This window comes from Salvelinus fontinalis, unplaced genomic scaffold, assembly GCF_029448725.1.
Source record: "Salvelinus fontinalis isolate EN_2023a unplaced genomic scaffold, ASM2944872v1 scaffold_0061, whole genome shotgun sequence".
NCBI classification, from domain to species: domain Eukaryota; kingdom Metazoa; phylum Chordata; class Actinopteri; order Salmoniformes; family Salmonidae; genus Salvelinus; species Salvelinus fontinalis.
In genome coordinates, this window is record NW_026600270.1 from 128,287 (window position 1) to 142,261 (window position 13,975).

The window sequence follows — 13,975 nt, forward strand, 5'->3', positions numbered from 1 at the left end:
TCCACCAGAGACTCATTGAGGTCATTGACTGTGAGTCATCGACTGGACAGTACTTTGTGGACCTGGTGAAACAGACCCTTGAGAAGATGGACAGAGATATCAAACAGTGTGTTGGTAATGCAACAGACGGAGCAGCAAATATTCAGGGACAATACAGGGGCTTCTCTGCATTGCTCACAGGAGAGTCTCCTAACCAAGTACACATATGTATCAGGTCACAAGGCGAGAACCAGATGCAGACACAGGAGAGTCTCCTAACCAAGTACACATATGTATCAGGGCACAAGGTGAGAATCAGATGCAGACACAGGAGAGTCTCCTAACCAAGTACACATATGTATCAGGGCACAAGGTGAGAATCAGATGCAGACACAGGAGGCAGATGGTTGGACACTTAGATGTTTATTGATCTAAAAAGGGAGAAGGCAAGAGAATGGTTGTGGACAGGCAAAAGATCAAAACCAGTTCAGAGTCCAGGAGGTACAGAGTGGCAGGCAGGCGCGAGGTCAAGGCAGGCAGAATGGTCAGGCAGGCGGGTACAGAGTCCAGAATACAGGCAAGGGTCAGAACCGGAAGGACTATAAAAAAGAGAATAGAGAAGGCATGGGCACGGGAATAACCACGCTGGTTGACTTGGACATACAAGATGAACTGGCAAAGAAAGACAGGAAACACAGGGATAAATACATCTGTTTTCAGCATATGGTTACCTCTCTCTCTCCCTCCATCTCTTCTTTAACAAGCAGCCATGTTGTTGTCATTCCACTAGGGACCTGTTTTCAGCATATGGTTACCTCTCTCTCTCCCTCCATCTCTTCTTTAACAAGCAGCCATGTTGTTGTCATTCCACTAGGGACCTGTTTTCAGCATATGGTTACCTCTCTCTCTCCCTCCATCTCTTCTTTAACAAGCAGCCATGTTGTTGTCATTCCACTAGGGACCTGTTTTCAGCATATGGTTACCTCTCTCTCTCCCTCCATCTCTTCTTTAACAAGCAGCCATGTTGTTGTCATTCCACTAGGGACCTGTTTTCAGCATATGGTTACCTCTCTCTCTCCCTCCAGCCATGTTGTTGTCATTCCACTAGGGACCTGTTTTCAGCATTTTGAGTCTCCAGTCAATAACCGGTGCACTGGAATTATCCCTCTACACATGTACTGTACTGGAATTATCCCTCTACACCCTTTAAACATGTACTGCACTGGAATTATCCCTCTTTACATGTACTGTACTGTAATTATACATCTACACATGTACTGCACTGTAATTATCACTCTACACATGTACTGCACTGGAATTATCCCTCTACACATGTACTGCACTGGAATTATCCCTCTACACATGTACTGCACTGGAATTATCCCTCTACACATGTACTGCACTGGAATTATCCCTCTACACCCTTTAAACATGTACTGCACTGGAATTATCCCTCTTTACATGTACTGTACTGTAATTATACATCTACACATGTACTGCACTGTAATTATCACTCTACACATGTACTGCACTGGAATTATCCCTCTACACATGTACTGCACTGGAATTATCCCTCTACATATGTACTGCACTGGAATTATCCCTCTACACATGTACTGCACTGGAATTATCCCTCTACACATGTACTGCACTGGAATTATCCCTCTACACATGTACTGCACTGGAATTATCCCTCTACACATGTACTGCACTGGAATTATCCCTCTACACATGTACTGCACTGGAATTATCCCTCTACACATGTACTGCACTGGAATTATCTCTCTACACATGTACTGCACTGGAATTATCCCATTGGCTGGCAGAAACGTGCAGTTTAATTTTTATTGGTCCATCAAAGCTGGCTCAGTGATTTGTGTGATTAGTTACATTTCAGTCACATAAGGGAGAGGGGGTGTCTGATGTCTGCAGGTCAATGCAACTGAGAAATATGATCCTTGTAATTATTCTCTGTGAATACCAGCAGTGGGAATGATGGTGAAATATTTAGTTCATTTCATGAGAGCAACATGATAATTAATGATTTCTGAACAATTATTTTTTATTTAATGTCTATTAAGAATATCTTATCAACTTTATTTCACTTGGTGATGTTTCATTATAGAGAACATAACATGACAATACATGACATCTAAGTAGCTGAATATGATTATGGACTAACAGTCTGAAGGACACAATTCATGTTATTCTGGTTAAACAATGGGAGACTAGTTGATAAAGGAGTGGGTAGTTTTTTACAATTAGGAAATAATATGTCATGTTTTACTCGTACCTCAGACAGCATTGTGAATGGTTAGGAAATAATATGTCATGTTTTACTCGTACCTCAGCCAGCATTGTGAATGATTAGGAAATAATATGTCATGTTTAACTCGTACCCCAGCCAGCATTGTGAATGGTTAGGAAATAATATGTCATGTTTAACTCATACCTCAGGCAGCATTGTGAATGGTGTCTGTGGCGGTGACATTCTAGACCAGGGCAGTAAATTTAATTTCTTAGGTGTTTTAGTCATGCATGTTGGTTCTGTGGTTATAAGTTACTGACCTTGGAATACATTTCTTGCCATGCAGGGTCTGAATCAAACCCAATGTCCAGTGGAATTGATCTGTTTCATCCATTTGTTTGTTTCAGTTTTCAGTAGTTGAATCCTTTGACATATTGTTGATTTCAACATTTTTCATTTTCAACAAATGAACTGGGTTGGTTGAAAAGTGATACTAAACTTACATACCAGCACTATTTTGACATAGTGGAATATTTATTTTTTTAAACATACAAGTTTTTATTATTTATTATCCCTAATCTATCCCCTTAAATCATCTACCAGGAGTTGAGGGGCTGGGGAAGCCAGCGAGGACACAGTTTCTCCCGCCCCATCACTCGCTTCGCCACCCCCTCCCCCCCCATACCCCCGTCCCTCTCGCTGTCTGTCAAGAGCCCCTTCCTCTTCCCTCTCTTCTTTGGCGATGGCGGTAACAGGGAGACACCACCCTCCCTCCCCACAAGCTCCTCCACCATTCCCCCCATCTCTTCCAAGAGGGCGCTCCACATTCTGCTGCCCCCCCACTCCCCCTCCTCCTCCACTGGTCCTGCCACCGACTCCTTCTCCACAACCTCTCCCCCCATTGCTGCCTTCTCTGGCTCCTCCACTCCCTTGCTTTCTTCCACCTCTTTTCCCTCCTCTCCTCCCGGTTCTGCTGCTCCCGTGCCTTCTCTGTCCCCCTCTCCTCCTGCTGCCACTAATTGCTCCATCTCCTTCCGTGAGGCCGTCCCCTCTGGGCCTGTGCTCGGTTCTTGGTCTGGGCCTCCCCTTCTTCCCCCATCCCCCGCCCCTGCTCCCCCCCCAGCCGCAGACATGTGTGACCTCTGACGAGCCGGGCATTCCTGCCACAGGTGTGCTGACGAGCCACACCTGTGGCACGCCTTGAGCTCGTCACAGTCCTTCGCCTCGTGCTCCCCAGATCCACAAAATCTGCACTTTCTTGTGCTGCACGAGGCTAGGATGTGGCCGTAGGCCATACAATGCTTGCAAAACGGGGGCTGACGTGCATAAAACAATGTCCCCCTGTCAGCCCCCAGGGAGAACATAGCTGGAGGATGAAGGTAGCCGCCCAGTCCCTTTGGGTCCTTCCTGAGGAGGGCCTGGAAGTCTCTCCTCCCGTTCCAAAAGCCCAGGGAGTCCTTGAGGTGCCTTGCTGAGGAGATGTCATCCATGTATCTCCCCAGAAAGGCCCTCACCTCCTCGTCCTTGACGTACGGGTTAGAAATGTTCACAGTTACAATCCTGAAATTGTTTTTTGCCAAGCTGGTTACCTCGTAGTGGCACATCGGCCTCGCACCTCCCACTTCTCTTACCTTTTTCAGGATCTCGTCATGTATTTCTTCTGTGTGTAAAGCCACATCATAAGTTCCCTCCAACGGGTAACCTAGGAGGCAAAACACATCCTTCCCTGTCAGTTTAAGGATCCACGTTAAGATAGTCCTTCCAAAAGTTTCACGTCCGAATGGCTCCATCTCCTTGTCCTTCCACACAAAGCGAACCGTATTCGCCAGCCCGATCCCAGGGACTGACCTATTTGAAGAATTTTGCGCCATCTCCACTCCCGCTCTCTTCCAAAAAAGGTAAAACTGAAAAGAAAAGCAACAGCGGCTGAGAATCGTTACCCCCAAAAACTGTTTTACTGTTTTACTGCCCCCCGGCCTTCGACTTTCAGCTTAGAGCTGAGAGGAACCTCAGTAGCCAACTTGAACTTAGCCACACAGGAGAGAAGCTTAATTAGTGTGACAAGAGATACTCTCATTCAAGTGGTCTGATTAAACATCAGAAAATACATGCAGGAGATTCACAGAGTGTGGAATGATCTCCAACATCAGACCTGGGTAGTAGAACACAGAGTGTAGAATGATCTCCAACATCAGACCTGGGTAGTAGAACACAGAGTGTGGAATGATCTCCAACACCAGACCTGGGTAGTAGAACACAGAGTGTGGAATGTTCTCCAACACCAGACCTGGGTAGTAGAACACAGAGTGTAGAATGATCTCCAACACCAGACCTGGGTAGTAGAACACAGAGTGTGGAATGTTCTCCAACACCAGACCTGGGTAGTAGAACACAGAGTGTAGAATGACCTCCAACACCAGACCTGGGTAGTAGAACACAGAGTGTGGAATGATCTCCAACACCAGACCTGGGTAGTAGAACACAGAGTGTGGAATGTTCTCCAACACCAGACCTGGGTAGTAGAACACAGAGTGTGGAATGATCTCCAACACCAGACCCCTATACATCAAATCACATTTTATTTGTCACATACACAAGTTTAGCAGATGTTATTGCGGGTGTAGCATAATTGTAATAATTGTGTTTCTAGCTCCAACAGTCCAATAATATCTAACAAGTAATATCTAATAATATACACAATCTAAAGGAATGGAATTAAGAATATATAAATATTTGGACGAGTGATGTCAGAGCGGCATAGACTGATACAGTAGGATAGAATACAGTATATACATATGAGATGAGTAATACGTAAACTAAGATACAGTAGAATAGGATAGAATACAGTATATACATATGAGATGAGTAATACATAGACTAAGATACAGTAGAATAGGATAGAATACAGTATATACATATGAGATGAGTAATACATAGACTAAGATACAGTAGAATAGGATAGAATACAGTATATATATATGAGATGAGTAATACATAGACTACAACTGCCTAGCCGGTTGTAGCGCATTCTTGGGTGCAATGTTCACGTTCCCGTACTGACTGACTGTGTGGAGGCTCATTGCTTTAATGTTACGTTAGCCTACATGCTATACTAGCAAAAACAAATATTGTATAGCTGTTGGCTATATTAGCCACGACTTACCGTTCTTTGTGCAGCTTCAAATGTCGAACAAAGTTGGAAGTTGTTGCGCCTCCGTCTGATGTTTTGCAAGTTGCAATCCGTTTTTTGTTGATACAGCGTATTCTTTATATCCGAAAAGAACAATTACTTAATTACATCAAGCGTCCCAATGGTAAAACGTTTGATTTAATTACATCAAGTGTTCCAATGGTAAAACGTTTGATTTAATTACATCAAGCGTCCCAATGGTAAAACGTTTGATTTAATTACATCAAGCGTCCCAATGGTAAAACGTTTGATTTAATTACATCAAGCGTCCCAATGGTAAAACGTTTGATTTAATTACATCAAGCGTCCAAATGGTAAAACGTTTGATTTAATTACATCAAGCGTTCCAATGGTAAAACGTTTGATTTAATTACATCAAGCGTTCCAATGGTAAAACGTTTGATTTAATTACATCAAGTGTCCCAATGGTAAAACATTTGATTTAATTACATCAAGCGTTCCAATGGTAAAACGTTTGATTTAATAAAATGTCCGCATTAATAGTGGAAAGATCCTAAACAAAAAAAATAATCTCGATCTTCTATTGTGTTATTGACTGAACGTTTGTTTATGTGTAACTCTGTGTTGTTGTTTTTTGTCGCACTGCTTTGCTTTATCTTGGCCAGGTTGCAGTTGTAAATGAGAACTTGTTCTCAACTGGCCAACCTGGTTAAATAAAGGTGAAATAAATACAACATAATAATACAAAAATGTAGGAGCAGTATGAACCTAGTCTGTTCATTATATACATCTACATGATTTATTGTTACACCATGTAGGAGCAGTATAGACCTAGTCTGTTCATTATATACATCTACATGATGTATTTTTACACCGTGTAGGAGCAGTATAGACCTAGTCTGTTCATTATATACATCTACATGATGTATTGTTACACCGTGTAGGAGCAGTATAGACCTAGTCTGTTCATTATATACATCTACATGATGTATTGTTACACCGTGTAGGAGCAGTATAGACCTAGTCTGTTCATTATATACATCTACATGATGTATTGTTACACCACGTAGGAGCAGTATAGACCTAGTCTGTTCATTATATACATCTACATGATGTATTGTTACACCGTGTAGGAGCAGTATAGACCTAGTCTGTTCATTATATACATCTACATGATGTATTGTTACACCGTGTAGGAGCAGTATAGACCTAGTCTGTTCATTATATACATCTACATGATGTATTGTTACACCGTGTAGGAGCAGTATAGACCTAGTCTGTTCATTATATACATCTACATAATGTATTGTTACACCGTGTAGGAGCAGTATAGACCTAGTCTGTTCATTATATAAATCTATATGATGTATTGTTACACCATGTAGGAGCAGTATAGACCTACAGTAGCTAGCTGCTAATTTAGATGTAGTATGACTTAATGAAACTGCCTTTAATATGCTGTGGTAAACATTTTTTATTCGCACTAACCAATCAACACATTCCTGTCTTTGTATGTCTCAATATAATGGTATTATTTAATTAAATCCATTTAAAATAATCTTTGTCTGAAAATAAAATATGATCCTCAACTGCGTTTCCCCTCCAGTCAGCAGACGGCGATGTGCGTCTTTCAGGCGACGCTGCCAGCGTGACGTATAATCTAGTGGACGGTTCTTCATAAACAGCTCGTCAACCACCTCGGTAGCTTGCTAGCCAACATAGCCGAAAGATTCAAGCTATTTATACGCTTTCGGTGTATATTACCTACTGTGTTTCAGCCACACTTCTGTCGTATCAACTTGTTAACCTATTTAATTTAATATTACGTTATTTTGTATTAGTCAGCTGTAGTAGCTGGCTGGTTAAGTTAGCACTAGCCTAGTCGCTAATGATAGCTAGCTAGCTAACATCCCCGAACATGAGCTCCCTAAACTTCTCCCCTCTCGTTGAAGAAGAGGTGATCTGCTGGACGGAGAAAGGAGGTCTGTGGCTGAACGTTGTCGTGAAAGAGGAGGATGTCACAGTAAAACAAGAAGTAGAGGATGGGGCTGTTACAGTGAAAGAAGAGGAAGACACGTTCAGAGTGAAAGAGGAGGAGGAAGTTACAGTAAAAGAAGAGGAGGATGAGAAAGAGGAGGATGTAGTTTTTGGTGTGAAAGAAGAGGAGGTTGGAGATCTGTTTAACCCCAGTAAGTACCGTCTCTGCAGTCGTTGAACCAATATGCAGTAAAGGGGTGCTACACTTTAATGTTGTTCTGTAGGAATGGCTGAAGCTACACTGTAACGTGTAGAACATCAAGAGTGGACCATCAACAAAACGTTAACAATTGATCAAATGCATCCAATGACAATGCCTGAAATACTGTAGTCCTCAATATCTCCTATTAGATTAGCCCAATATGTAGTCTTAAAGGGGCAATCAGCAGTTGTTACATCCATTTTGGGACTTATACATTAATGATATGTACCCATCTGTTTCTTGAAGAATTCACTTATAAATGCCTCATGAACTTAGTTCAACTGTTGTACCCCATCAGAACCCAAAAAATGAGCTTTTTTTTACTCCAATGTTTGTCAGTAAATATAAACAAACACGGTATATCCCCAAAACATGGTTAACTAGAATGTTGATATCATGGATGGTTGCATTTCTCCAGCCCCATCCCTCAGCTTTTTACCGAAACAGGCAGGGAGTACGCTTTGTTATTGTTTCTACTGCTGATTGCTGCCCCCGTTACTCCTCAAGGTCCAAGGACTGTATGTTATTTTCAGAGGTAGACTGGCTCTGGCAGCTAAAATAGTCAAATATTCCATCTAAATGTGAATCGATTCTCAACGGGCAGGGAGTACGCTTTGTTATTGTTTCTACTGCTGATTCTCTGCCCCCGTTACTCCTCAAAGTAATTTCACACAATACTTTCATATCACATCTAAATAGGTAACCAGTCTGTATAGATAGATAGCTAAGTGAATTAAATATCATCAGCTGTCTAACGTCATATTAGCTAGCTATCTTGATGTATTTATCACTGTAAAAAACAAACTCCAAATGCTTTTGTAGGTAGCTAGCTAACAGCCATGGAGGGTGAAAGGATAGCAGCCCCAACTGTCAGTGAGAGAGGAGGCTATTCTGGATAGGGCAGGTACTTTTGTGTAGTTCCTGTCCCTAGAAGTGAGGACGGAGATAATAGTAACATAATATTCAGTGTGGTGTAATTTGACTATAATGAAGTGTGTTTCTTGTGAGGTATTCTGTCCTCAGATAAAGAGTGCTATGAAAGCCAGTCTACATATGAAGAGGTCCCAATGAAGAGCAGTGGTTCTCAGTCCTGGGGACTCAAAGAGGCACATTGTTGTTTTTGCCTCAGCACTGCACACCTGATTCAAATGATCAACTCATTATCAAGCTTCAAGAGGTATTTATGTATTCATTTGTGATGTCATCCTTGACATGATCCTGTTATTGTCACATGCTACACATGTACATATGTGTGTCCATGCATCTATCAATCCAATGTTATCATGATTTGTTATCAGGGATATTATACTTTAGTAATCCACAATGACCTGGTGATGTAACAGTTACATTGTCTTGGTTATAACTACATTGTCTTCCATATTCCTACAGATACCTTGTAACTGGAGATTCCTTCAAAACGATTGCCTACAGTTACCGTGTTAGCATTGTCAACAATTACATTGTCTTCCATATTCCTACAGATACCTTGTAACTGGAGATTCCTTCAAAACGATTGCCTACAGTTACCGTGTAGGACACTGCAAGGTTGGGTGACCAGGGTCATCTGGGACTGCCTGCTGGAGGAATTCAGGTGTGTGAAGGCTACCTGTGTCCTGCGTAACTTCATGAGGATGGACACGAGGACCAGGAGGGGATCTGCAGCTCGCCGCCGTGTCCCAGAGGAGGAGTCTGCTCCTCTGCAGGATGTTTCAAGGATGGGGTCCAACAACGCAGCAAGAGAGGCAATCCGTGTGCAGGAGATCTTCACCTCCTACTTCTTCAAAGAGGGTGCTGTTCCCTGGTAACACCATAGACTACACTATGCACAACCAAAGGCTCTTTTAAGAGGGTGCTGTTCCCTAGCAACACCATAGACTACACTATGCACAACCAAAGGCTCTTTTAAGAGGGTGCTGTTCCCTAGCAACACCATAGACTACACTATGCACAACCAAAGGCTATTTTAAGAGCCATTCACATTGCAATAAGAGTATTCTTCCATTTACTTCGCTATGTCAACTGCAGTTATTCAATTCACAGTTTCTCTCCCTTTGATTTCTACTTCTCAGGTGAGGGTGCTGTTTAGGTGAGGGTGTGATGTCTGTGCAAAAACAAAACAGGCTATTTTAAATCACCCATATTGAAGAAATGTAGAACAATTAGACATCCTATTACCCGCACCTACACACTCATGTATCAATCTGATTGATGGATTGTGTTGTGCAGTAAGCAGGTTCAGGTGTTTAACTGTGGCTCCTTCCACCTTCAAAGAATAGGCAAGAGGGCCAACCATGGAGAATAGTAAGACACTTCATTATTTCTATAATTACGCTATAATTGTTTGTCCTTGTGGGTCCGTTCATGTTTTTCAGCATAAAGTACTCTGCAGCCACTTAGTGTGGTGTGGACACCAGGTGAGGCCACACACAGATTCCTGTTGAACACTGTGGCTTTAACTACCTTATTTTCTCAATAACAGTCTCTCTCCTTCACTTCATCCCTCTCTCCCCTTCTCCCTAAATCCTCTAGGTTATATCAGCTGTGTCGGTGAACCCCTCCTGCATCTGAACTGGCTACATAGAGGGCACAGCATGGTCAGAGGTGAGAGGTCACTTGGTCAGGTCAACAGGAAGTATTATTAAAGAGATGCTTTACATTGAAATACAGACAGAGATGCAGTAGTCCCAGAGTTAATGATCCCAGGTCAGTTTATATTATACAGGAAGTATTATTAAAGAGATGCTTTACATTGAAATACAGACAGAGGTGCAGTAGTCCCAGAGTTAATGATCCCAGGTCAGTTTTGCATTTCACCTCCTGATTGATGACTAACAATGTTCGAATAAAAAATAAAAACACAAGGTTTAAACATGCTCTCTCTCTCCATCTGTCTCTCGTCTGCAGATATGTTTTCATGTGAGAGGATGCCAACCCCTAGTCCCATCATCGCCACCTCACCTGCGTTTAAGATAACCTTTGGGCCGACTAGAGGCACTATTATGTAATGGTGATGAACTGAGAGAATATTTATGTAGCACTGTGATTCATTAATCATGTGCTGCCTTCCCTGCTCCTATGTGCTTACCTTTCCCTTTCTGTCTTTTACACCTCTCTCTCCACCTCCTCTTTCTTCCTCTGTTTTTATAATTCACAACAGATGTGCATTGAAGGACAGATTGAACTTGTATTTACAACACTTGGATAATGAGCTTTTCAATAAAGCGTTTCACATTCTCTACTGGTTGAAATTAAGTGTAATGTGATGAAATACTCCACCTATCCTGTGTTTATCAGATCAATGCAGATGAAGGGCATTAGATGTTGAGATGAACCGGTGTTGGAGTATTTACATGATGCATAGGAAGTGTAGTGTTCTGGTTTTTAACATTATATTTCTGTATATATGAATTAACTAGTTAAATCCTGTTTCTAGTCTATTAGTTACAATGTGTAACCATTGATGTCCCAGGACCAAGATTGATAAACACTGTTGAAGTGTATAATTGTAATACATACATGCAGACACAGTGTCATTCAAAGACTGGAATTTGATACTCCTGGTATTGGATATGACTGAATAATCATCTCAAAGACATTCATACCTAAACTGCACCTTTATTTGCCAAGGTAGAGTACATGATCAGTGAATATATTAAATGTACAGGCTACAATGTGGGGATCTCATGCATGGTAATAACTACATGTATATACGACTTGCATCCTTGGCACAACATGATATTATATTCTACTCAATCTATAGGCTTCATTAATGTCATTCAGGCTGTTTTGAAGTTGATACAACTGGCTATGATAGCTGAGGTTCATAGCTAGGTTCTGAACTAATATGTATACCAAACGTTTGAGTCCATACACAGATCGGCTAGATAGCTAGCTACACATCCATGGGTATACAGGGATTTTAATCATCCACTGCACAATAAGAAAGAACATAGCTAGCTACGTGATTTCATCTATCTGCATAGCAAATATAAGCAAGGAAAGCTTACAAAATTGTACATTCAATTTGCAGTAAATTCTTCAGCTAGCTAGATTTTATACATCCACTGTTTCACAAATCAACCGCCTGGTTTGCTGGTTGTTTCAGGAGTCCCTAAAACAACCAGAATTACAATTTCATACTCATGTCACAACACCCATAAAGCTAGTCAGCTAGCTGGCTAATGTTAGCTGGGTCAGCTAGCTGGCTAATGTTAGCTGGGTCAGCTAGCTGGCTAATGTTAACTAGTCAGCTAGCTGGTTAATGTTAGCTAGTCAGCTAGCCTGTTTGGGCTGCAAGCCCGAAATCGGCCGAAAATGACAACAGCTGCAGGGCGCGAAATTCAAAATCTATTTTTTAAAAATATTTAACTTTTACACATTAACAAGTCCAATACAGCATTTGAAAGATAAACATCTTGTCAATCCAGCCAACATGTCCGATTTTTTAAATGTTTTACAGAGAAAACACCACATATATTTATGTTAGCTCACCACCAAATACAAAAGTGGACAGACACGTATGAATATGATTATGAAGTATGAATTATGATTGAAGTAGCATGCACAAGCCAACCGAAATAAACTAAAACCAACCTAAAGAGCCCAGAAAACTACCTCAGATGACAGTCATATAACATGTTACACAATAAATCTATGTTTTGTTCATAAAAAGTGCATATTTTAGCTATAAATCAGTTTTACATTGATGCTACCCAAAAATGCTAATACATAGCTAGAGTCTGAATCCAGCCGGGAGTAGCCAGAGAAAATACATACACCAACGTCGGCTACTAATTACACCTCATAAAACATTTCAGAAAAACATATGGTGGATAACTAATGAAAGACAGATATCGTGTGAATAAAGCCAACATTTCCGATTTTTGAAGTGTTTTACAGCGAAAACACAATATATCGTTATATTAGCTAACAACATAAGCTAGCATAAGGCAGCATTGATTCTAGTCAAGCGCTAGCCTAGCACAGTTAGCAGAGTTAGCATACAACAGTTCGACAGATATATGAAAAAGCATCCCAAATTGGGTCTTATCTTTCTTGATATTCCATCAGAATGTTGTAACGGGGTCCAATGTCCAGTAGAGTCTTTAGTTGGGTTCCAGAACGAATTATTTCCCTCTTTGGTTAGCAGGCACGATAGCATTGCGGCGCTACACAGCGTTTCTTCAAAAAATTCTTCCGTCGTTTCACATCTAAAGTCCAGAATAAATTGCAATAATATAATTAAAGTATATTGAAAAAACATACTTTAGGATGATTTTGTGACATGTATCAAATAATATCGTAGTCACACATCATATTCACCGTTATCTACCTTGTTCCAGAAGCCGAGACCAAATTATCCTTCGCGCCCGGAATTTTTTTTTAACTGGTCAGGTCTCACAAGAAGGTGTGTTATTCAGTCCATGGACGAGATATTCGACTCCTTTCAATTCTCACTTCCGCATTACAGTCTGACGAACGCCTGTGACGTGTCCCTATGGTCCTAAGTCAAAGGGCCTTTTATAGAGAAGGTCTTAAAGAGACACATCGCATTTTGGAAAACTCAATTCGGCTGGGAAAATGGCTGTAAAAATATTTCTGTTCGACTTAGAGAAACAATTCAAACCTTTTTAGAAACTACAGACTGTTATCTATCCAACAGTAGTAAATATATGCATATTGGAAAATAAAAAGTTTCTTAGGAGGCCGTTTGAAAATGTGCACACATTTTCCAGTTTTTTCAATATTCAGCTTGCAGCCATAACAGGCTAGCTGGCTAATGTTAGCTAGTCAGCTAGCTGGCTAATGTTAGCTAGTCAGCTAGCTGGCTAATGTTAGCTAGTCAGCTAGCTGGCTAATGTTAGCTGGGTCAGCTAGCTGGCTAATGTTAGCTAGTCAGCTAGCTGGCTAAATCGCGATTTTCATGAATTAACTTTATGATAAAAAAAAAACATAATCGTTTGTCTCTACATTAACTAACATTCCTGTCAACTGTACATGTTTTTGCATGATTAGTTATGACGTTATAATCCCTTACATTTGCTTCCATCCTAGTATTTCTGTCCGCCATCTTTGATTCAGTTCAGTTCTGTGTAGGGGTTCCCCTCTCTCCTAGTATTTCTGTCCGCCATCTTTGATTCAGTTCAGTTCTGTGTAGGGTTACCCCTCTCTCCTAGTATTTCTGTCCGCCATCTTTGCTGAAGAAAGTCTAACTGTCACTAGCGCAGCAGCAGCCTCCCCCGGTCCTAGTGCCTAGTAAAATCTATTGACTGATATTGATTTATTTAGGGGGAGGGGGGGGGGGGGCTAATTAATATTTTAGGACTAGCTAATTCCCTGAATCCTACCCTTAAATTTT

The 13,975-nt window shown here is 41.2% G+C and overlaps 1 protein-coding gene and 1 long non-coding RNA gene across 2 annotated transcripts in view; both read right to left on the reverse strand.

The window, feature by feature from the left end:
- LOC129842686 (zinc finger protein 180-like) overlaps positions 1 to 13,975 on the reverse strand; it is a 156,396-nt gene that overhangs the window by 101,673 nt on the left and 40,748 nt on the right. The window lies entirely within an intron of this gene.
- LOC129842706 (uncharacterized) lies at positions 11,217 to 13,832 on the reverse strand. The gene is made up of 2 exons (XR_008757668.1): positions 12,950 to 13,832; positions 11,217 to 12,827 (listed from the first exon to the last, which is right to left on the reverse strand). It is a non-coding gene; the product is annotated as an uncharacterized LOC129842706 (long non-coding RNA).